Raw genomic sequence first — 8,050 nt, 5'->3', positions numbered from 1 at the left:
AAGGGGAATTGTTGACATATGCCTCACAGGAGGAGCATGGCCAACATTACCGCTCATGCTCTACTGAGTGGGGATGGAGAAAAGATGAAAATTGGCCACCCTATATGTGAACCAAGGCCATTCTTCAGGAAAACTCGAAAAAAAACTCAATTACCAACCCACCTTTCACACGAAAGGAAAACCTATCAGTTGTATCATTTGGATGGGCACGAGGGACCAGGACGAGCCTGAGAGCCACACCACAACAACCTATACAACTCCAAGAACTTGGAAAGCAGAAGGGGAATTGTTCACATATGCCTCCCAGGACGAGCATGGCCAACATTACCGCTCATGTGCTAGTGAGTGGGGATGGAGAGAAGATGAAAATCATCCACCCCACAAATGACCCAAGGCCATCTCTTCAGGAAAACCTAAAAAAATAACTCAATTACCAACCCACCTTTCACATGAAAATACAACCTAACACTTATATCATTTGGATGGGCACGAGGGACCGAGATGAGCCTGGGAGACACACCACAACAACCCATACAACTCCAAGAACTTGGAGAGCAGAAGGGGAATTGTTCACATATGCCTCCTGGGATGAGCATGGCCAATGTTATTGCTCATGTGCTACTGAGTGGGGATGGACAGAAGATGAAAATTGGCCACCCTACAAATGACCCAAGGCCATCCTTCAGGCAAACCTGAAAAAAAAACTTAATTACCAACCCCCCTTTCACATGAAAAGAAAACCTATCACTTGTATCATTTGGATGATTACGACAGACCAGGACGAGCCTGGTAGCCACACCACAGCAACCCATACAACTCCAAGAACTTGGAGAGCAAAAGGTGAATTGTTCACATATTCCTCCTGGGATGAGCATGGCCAACATTACTGCTCATGCGCTACTCAGTGGGTATGAAGAGAAGATGAAAATTGGCCACCCTACAAATGACCTAAGGCGATTCTTCAGGCAAACCCAAAAAAACAACTCAATTACCAACTCACCTTTCACACAAAAGAAAACCTATCATTTGTATCATTTGGATGGGCACTAGAGGACCAGGACGAGCCAGGGAGCCACACCACAACAACCCATACAACTCCAAGAACTTAGAGAGCAGAAGGGGAATTGTTCACATATGCATCCCAAGACAAGCATGTCCAACATTATCGCTCATGTGCTACTGAGTGGGGATGGAGAGAAGATGAAAATCGACCACCCTACAAATGACCCAAGGCCATAATTCATGCAAGCCTGAAAAGCAACTCAATTACCAACCCACCTGTTAGACTCAATCTTGTCAGTCCTCTATCAGAGTCAAATTTACCAAGGTTTATTTCTCGTCATTTGCAGTCATCAAATGCCATTTTGGTCAAAAAGAGTCATTTTAATTCTTGAGTCCAAGGTTTTGTCTCCAGAAGTGTGAAATAACGCTTGTAGGCTAGAGAGAGGTTCAATAAGTTTCTTATTTCAAGAGTTTCATCATTATTAATGCTCAAAGATATTTCTTCTTCAAAACTCGGTTTTGAAGAAGAAATATTCAAATTTGTTTTATGATACGCTCCATTCACAAAATGAACTCTTGGAAAATCATCCTAATTATCGAATATACAAAACGCTCAGCAGTTTGGTGGAGTTTGATGGTTATTATCTTGAAAGTGAACCATGTGTGGCTTGTAGCTATCCAGAAGTGCCTTATACAAGGATGAAGTTGGACAATCTGAAATCTGAGACCAAGTTCACTGACAACTGAAACATTGTCAAATGCATAGGTAGCCACACTATCCAGAGTGTCACGATGACTGTTCATGTTGCTCGTCAGTCAAAATCAGTCAAAGTGCTCATTTTATATTACAATAATAGGCCCATTTGCACTACAACACCATGGCACACATTTGGTGGGATTCATGTTTGCACCAATGGTTTTGACTTGGCTACTATGCATCAGAGCGATTGGCCTCTATAATGTTATTTGCTGGAATCCACATGTACATTGGGCACTCTCTCTATATTACATGTACAACTTTTTGAAAAAAAGCACAACGAGGAAGTTGGATGTCCTTGGGAGGCATTCTATTGTGCATCACTGGTTCAGAGGCAATGTTTGCAGACCTCGGGCACTTCTCACAATTATTAAGCAAGAAATTGTCAAAACACCCAAAACAAAAGCCGAGTTGAAGTCTGGAGGGATGGAAATGCGTTTTAGAAGGGCAAATTGGGTGTTTTCAAGCAGGGCGGCGCATATAAACAGGGGCACGGTGCACACAGAGCCCACCTGCAGTGTAATTTTCTAACTGGCGCGGCGCACACCTAGAGTGTGGTGCACTGGGTTTGCTACGTGGCGCACAGAGCCCCAAGGCCGAAATTCATCATGAATTCATCAAAAAATCAATTTGTTTCAGCTCAATTCTTCTCCAAGGCACTTTGTTACTTCCATCATGATGGACAGGAGCCAGAGGAGATCACTCACTAGATTATCAAAATGGAAGTGCGCATGGACTACAATGGATGTGAACGAAAGGTATAGAAACCTTTGTCGAAGCTCAGAGGAGTGGACGTGATCGACATAGACATCCAGCAGCAGAAAGTGACAGTGACCGGATATGCCAATCAAATGACCATTTTAGATGTTGTGAGAAGTACTGGTAAGAAGGCCAAACTCTGGCCTTACCCATATGACATTCACTACCTTTCTTATGGTCCTCAATACCATTATCAGCAAATTAGTGCTCCTGTAGCTTCCACATATAGCTACAAAACGCATGGATATAACAATGGGATTGTCGATGACAACTATCATTCTGAGCTTCCTTCTTCCTCTACAGTCATGAATGACAAAGTAGCCAGCCTGTTCAGTGATGAGAACCCACATGCATGCAGTGTTATGTAAACCTTTGCGGTGGCTTGTAAATATATATAGGAGAAGTTCATTTTATATCCTATTTTTAATGATCAAAACCCTCCTTTGGCTGACCCGGAAATTTGAGGGTTTAACACAATATCATTGACATTTTTCTTCCAAAATCAGCTTTCTTGCTTCAAAGAGTAGACAAGATTTACAATTTGGCTTCCCAGATCTCCTTTGCACTGTTGAAACTAGAAAGTCAGCGAAAATCAGCATGAGTAAGAAGCGGAGAAAGAAGCACGACAGACAGTTATTACAGCACCACAGTGAATGCTGATCGAAATTCTGCACTTTTTTGTCATTTTGGCAGCAAATATTAGTTCACTATATTCTGTCATTGAAGCCATTGTCTTACTGCTCTTAAAATTGTTGTCAAAGTTTCTTACATAAGAAGTGGTTAGTGCACAATATTCAAGTGAACGATCAACATTCTCTGTACCCACCAAATCGAATGTTCTGAAGAATTCCAGTACAACAAGAAGAAGCTCAGCAACCATTGCAGGTGTAGATACAACTTTCATTAGTACTTCTAAAAGATATATTAGGTAAAGCAACCCTAAAAATAATTTTGCTGGAAGTAATCCACATTCAAAAAATGGAGTTCAAGAAAGCATTGAAAGGGCATCTCATCATTTATTATCAAATTTAACACTGCCATCCAATTCACATGTTGAGAGGGATGTGGAAACTGAGAGATCTAATTGTATTCTAGTATCCTCTGAAGTTGTAGAGGGAATGCTTTGTAATGATGCTTTTAAAAGTACTCCTGAAGATTATGATGAAATCAACACCCTAGTATTAGATGAAAAATGGAAAATTCTAACTCTCATATTCATATCACCAAACGTCCTTTTAACATTCCAACCTCTTGCTCAAACTCATCACAGATTGACAATAAGGCTAATCTTGAAACTTCCTTGGTTGCATCAATACAAAATGGTTGCATCACGGATTCTAAAGATTAATGTCATCCAAAAGAGTTGGAAGAACACTCAAGATCATTTGTTCAGATACCCTCACAAACAAGGAGAAAAGCAAAACATGAAACTGCATCTGAGGATAATAATAGGCGTTTAGGTTCTCAGGAATCAACTATCATGTCTATAGTATGTAATCCAGCTGGTGGTACCATGATGACACGTGCTTCTCATTTTGTTTCCTTGAATGATAGAGATATAAACACAACATCTCCTATTAAGGCTTCAAATTTTGATATTCCTCGCAGTGATGGCTATAACTCTGGAATAATTGATGACAGAACTGAGGGGTTTTCTTCCTCTGGCCTAATTTCTACCACTTGTTCTGCACCTCCTTGCAAAGAATCTAGCATGGATAAGGATGGAATTTCGATGGCTGGTTTGCAAGCCAGTGGGAAAACTTATGAAGATTGTTTTAGAATAGAAAAATCAAACTGCTTGGAAAATATTCAAAAAGATCAATCTAGTTCTAGGAATAATATTGGTACAGACGCTGGGGCATGCTAATTTTATGAAGACAAATAGTGGCAGGATCGTATGACTGTGGTTTCTAAAGCATTCGAAAATGAGAATTTTAGTGCATTCGATTGAGCTCGGTATCCTAAAATCCGATATGTAGGAACGTCTCAGTGTGATGGAGAGTTAAAGCTTCTGGCTCATTATCTTGTTTCCCCACTAGATATCGATAGAACATCATGAGAATATATTGTACACAATGGGATACGAACATTTGCATGCAGCGAAACTATAAAATTTGGTCATGTTACATTTTTCTAGAACAGCAGACCTCCTTTGGATGCGAGCTTGGAAATCAATCACAATGTGGCATATGCAGGCGTTGCCTAGATTTTGAGGCCTCAGAAGCTCAAAGGAAAACCATGAGTAACAGTTCCTGGAATTCTACAAGTCTAATTCCTAAAACTGATCCATTGTTAAATTCAACTCATGATTCAGAGACAAATACTTCATCATTAGTCACTTGTGAAAAAGGTGTGACTTCTGACTGCAAAGCAAATTGTTCCGTTAAAGAGAGAAATAGGTGCAGGCATTGGAAGAATTTCTCAATCTACTATCTGACTCGAGCTCCGCTCAGGCAAGGTCTTGTCTCGGTGTCCAGTATTGAATTCTGTTGATTATTGCTTCAACCATGGCAACTTATTTGCCAACTGCCTATTAGAATGGGACTACATCTCCTGATTGTCTTAACAAAGGAGACAATGCATGGCAAATGGTATCGGCCACGCTTATGGGTATGCAGAGCATGCCGGGCCTAGTCATCCTATATGGCAGCATAGTAAAAAAGAAATGGGCTGTAAATTCTGCTTTCATGGCACTCTATGAATTTTCTGCTATTATGATCTGCTGGGTTACATGGACATATAAAATGGCATTTGGGCATAAACTGCTTCCTTTCTAGGGCAAGGCAGGTCCAGCACTAGGCCAAAAGTACCTCATCGGAGCTACTGACCTTCCTGCATCACAGCGCAACCACCATAATGGCACCTTGGAGACTGCTATGATCGCACCTTTCTTTCCTATGGCTAAAATGGTGTTTTTCCAGTTTTCTTTTGCAACAATAACATTGATTTTATTGGCTGGTTCGATGCTAGGAAGAATGAATATCAAGACCTGGATGGCATTTTTTCCATTATGGCTCACCTTCTCATATACAGTAGGAGCTTTCAGCTTATGGGGAGGAGGATTCCTTTTCCAATGGGGTGTGATTGAATATTCAGAGGATATGTCATCCACGTCTCTTCAGGCATTTCAGGTTGACTGCAGCATCAATGTTGAATATCTCATATGAATTTCCGATGGGTGAGAAACAAGTGGAAATGGAAAATGAAGAGAAGTCCGACTGATAAACGATTCTTGCGTTCAAGGGTCTTCATGTATTCAAGTAGTGAAAACATACTTTGTCTCAACATATGGAATGAAGTTATAATCTCGGTGAAAGTATTCCGATGCAATTGCCATAGATGTATTCCGTGATTCATTTTAAATAGCTCAGACCGATTCATGGTTGGGAAACACCTGTCTTTTCAGCTAGAGCTGAATTTAACTGTATGTACACGTGTTCCTCAGAAACTACGTGGCTTTCTCCATTCTGGGCACGCAAAGGCTGCTCAGAGGGATAAAGGGCGCATAATCACACACCTTGATCCTGCTAAACAAGAGTAATGAATTTTTTGGGGTTTGGATGCACATGGTATTAAAGGAGAATTGCAGCTGCGTGCATTCATTAAAGGCAAAATTGTAGTGGAAAACCATTTTTTATTAAAAAATCGGTTTATTCAAATGGTAGCGGGAAGGTGAAAGGACCAAAAGCCAAATTAGAATGCAGAACATCTACCGCGACAGGGAGATAGGAATGTTCGTCCATCTTTGTCCTCAATCATGATTTCATGGGATCCATGTTACATTTTCTGATTTTTAATTGGTCACTAGAGAAAAACAAGATGTAACGCTGCTCATTTTATAGAGAAAAACTTTTCCTATTTTCATGATTTTAGGTGAAACTACCCCTCATTCTCATCGATTTGTTTTCCCCAGCTATGAGTTATATATTGTATTGAAAATCATTTGTGAGAGAGATTTCTGGAAAACAGTGCGAGATGTGTGAAGGAAAACTTCACTGTACAGTTTTTGACAGGGATTTAATGAAAAGATACAACTCTGACTCCTGAGATTCTTGTGGTGTGAATTTAGAATTTGTCTTTTCTTTTGTTTCATATGTAGCTTGTTATGTTTCACATTTAATTTCATAATCACTTCTAGATGAATACTTTTAAGTGAGAAGGGCAGAATCCAGTTTACTGCTCTGCCTTGGGAAGGTATTCATGTTTCTGTGTTTTCTTCTGTTTGATAAGGATTCATCTATTGCCCTTGTCAACCTCTCAACAGTCTTTTCATTCCATATAATTTCAAAATTGAATGCTAAATTTATTGCTTGTCTTGCCTCCTGAGATAATATGTGTCTCAGATTTAATCTCTTTGTTCATGCTGTTCTTGATCCCACATTTCCCAGAAAACCTAGTCATTTATCAAAATACCCTCTTTTATCTATTTACTAGCCTAAAATCAGTTCCCATTTTAATCCATCTCGCACCCTATTTCTCATTTTATTGAGATTGACTGGAGAGAGCCCTCTCCTGTCCTCGTAGGGCTAGCTACGAGGCTGAGCTTGGTTTGATGTTGCCTCAAGTTTTTCCTTCTTCAACCTAAGGAAGATTCGAGCACTAGCACCACCTTTCACACGGAAAGCAACCTTGTCACTTGTAGCATTTGGATGGGCACGGGGGACCAAGACGAGCCCGGGAGCCACACCACAACAACCCATACAACTCCAAGGACTTGGAGAGCATAAGGGGAATTGTTCACATATACCTCTTGGGACGAGCATGGAAAACATTAGTGCTCATGTGCTACCAAGTGGGGATGGAGAGAAGATGAAAATCAACCACACTACAAATGACCCAAGGCCATTCTTCAGGCAAACCTGAAAAAACAACTCAATTACCAACCCACCTTTCACACGAAAAGCTGACTCAGGGACCAAGACGACCATTGCCAACATTACCGCTTGTGTGATACCAAGTGGGGATGGAGAGTAGATGAGAATTAGCCACCATACAAATTATGCAAGGCCATCCTTCAAGTAAAACCGAACAAACATCTCAATTACCAACCCACTTTTCACATGAAAAGCAAGACTACGCCCGAACGAGTTTACATGGGCGCCCTCACATTACCCAACCCGACCCAACTGAATGAGTTTTCATGGGTGCCCTCACACAACATGACACGAACTGACCCAACCTGACTGAGTTTACATGGGCACCCACACACGACCAAAACGAAGGCACAAGGGAGAGCTGGGAAAATGAGCTACATGAACATGCACAAAGCCCACCCTGGGTCACAACTTAGCAATTTTGATACGGGCTCGTGTGCTCGGTCGCGCCTTCACACTGAACGACCTAACCAAACGAGTTTATAGGGGTGCCCTCAAACAACCCACCCAAACTTGTTTACACGAATTCCCTCAAATGACCCACCCGAACTTGTTTACATGGGCGCCCTCAAACGACCCACCCGAACGAGTTAACATGGGCACCCTCAAACGACTCACTCGAACGAGTTTACACGGCCACCCAAAAAGACCTGCCCGA

At 41.3% G+C, this 8,050-nt stretch overlaps 1 pseudogene; it reads left to right on the top strand.

Moving 5' to 3' along the window:
• The first annotated feature begins 2,478 nt into the window (after positions 1-2,478).
• On the top strand, positions 2,479-2,886 carry LOC149168442 (heavy metal-associated isoprenylated plant protein 28 pseudogene; annotated as a pseudogene).
• The last annotated feature ends 5,164 nt before the right edge of the window (positions 2,887-8,050 follow it).

The sequence above is a fragment of the Pinus tabuliformis genome, chromosome 4_2, assembly GCF_031772625.1.
Source record: "Pinus tabuliformis cultivar Carrire ecotype Pingquan chromosome 4_2, CPIR1, whole genome shotgun sequence".
NCBI lineage: Eukaryota > Viridiplantae > Streptophyta > Pinopsida > Pinales > Pinaceae > Pinus > Pinus tabuliformis.
This window is presented reverse-complemented; position numbering and strand designations above follow the sequence as displayed.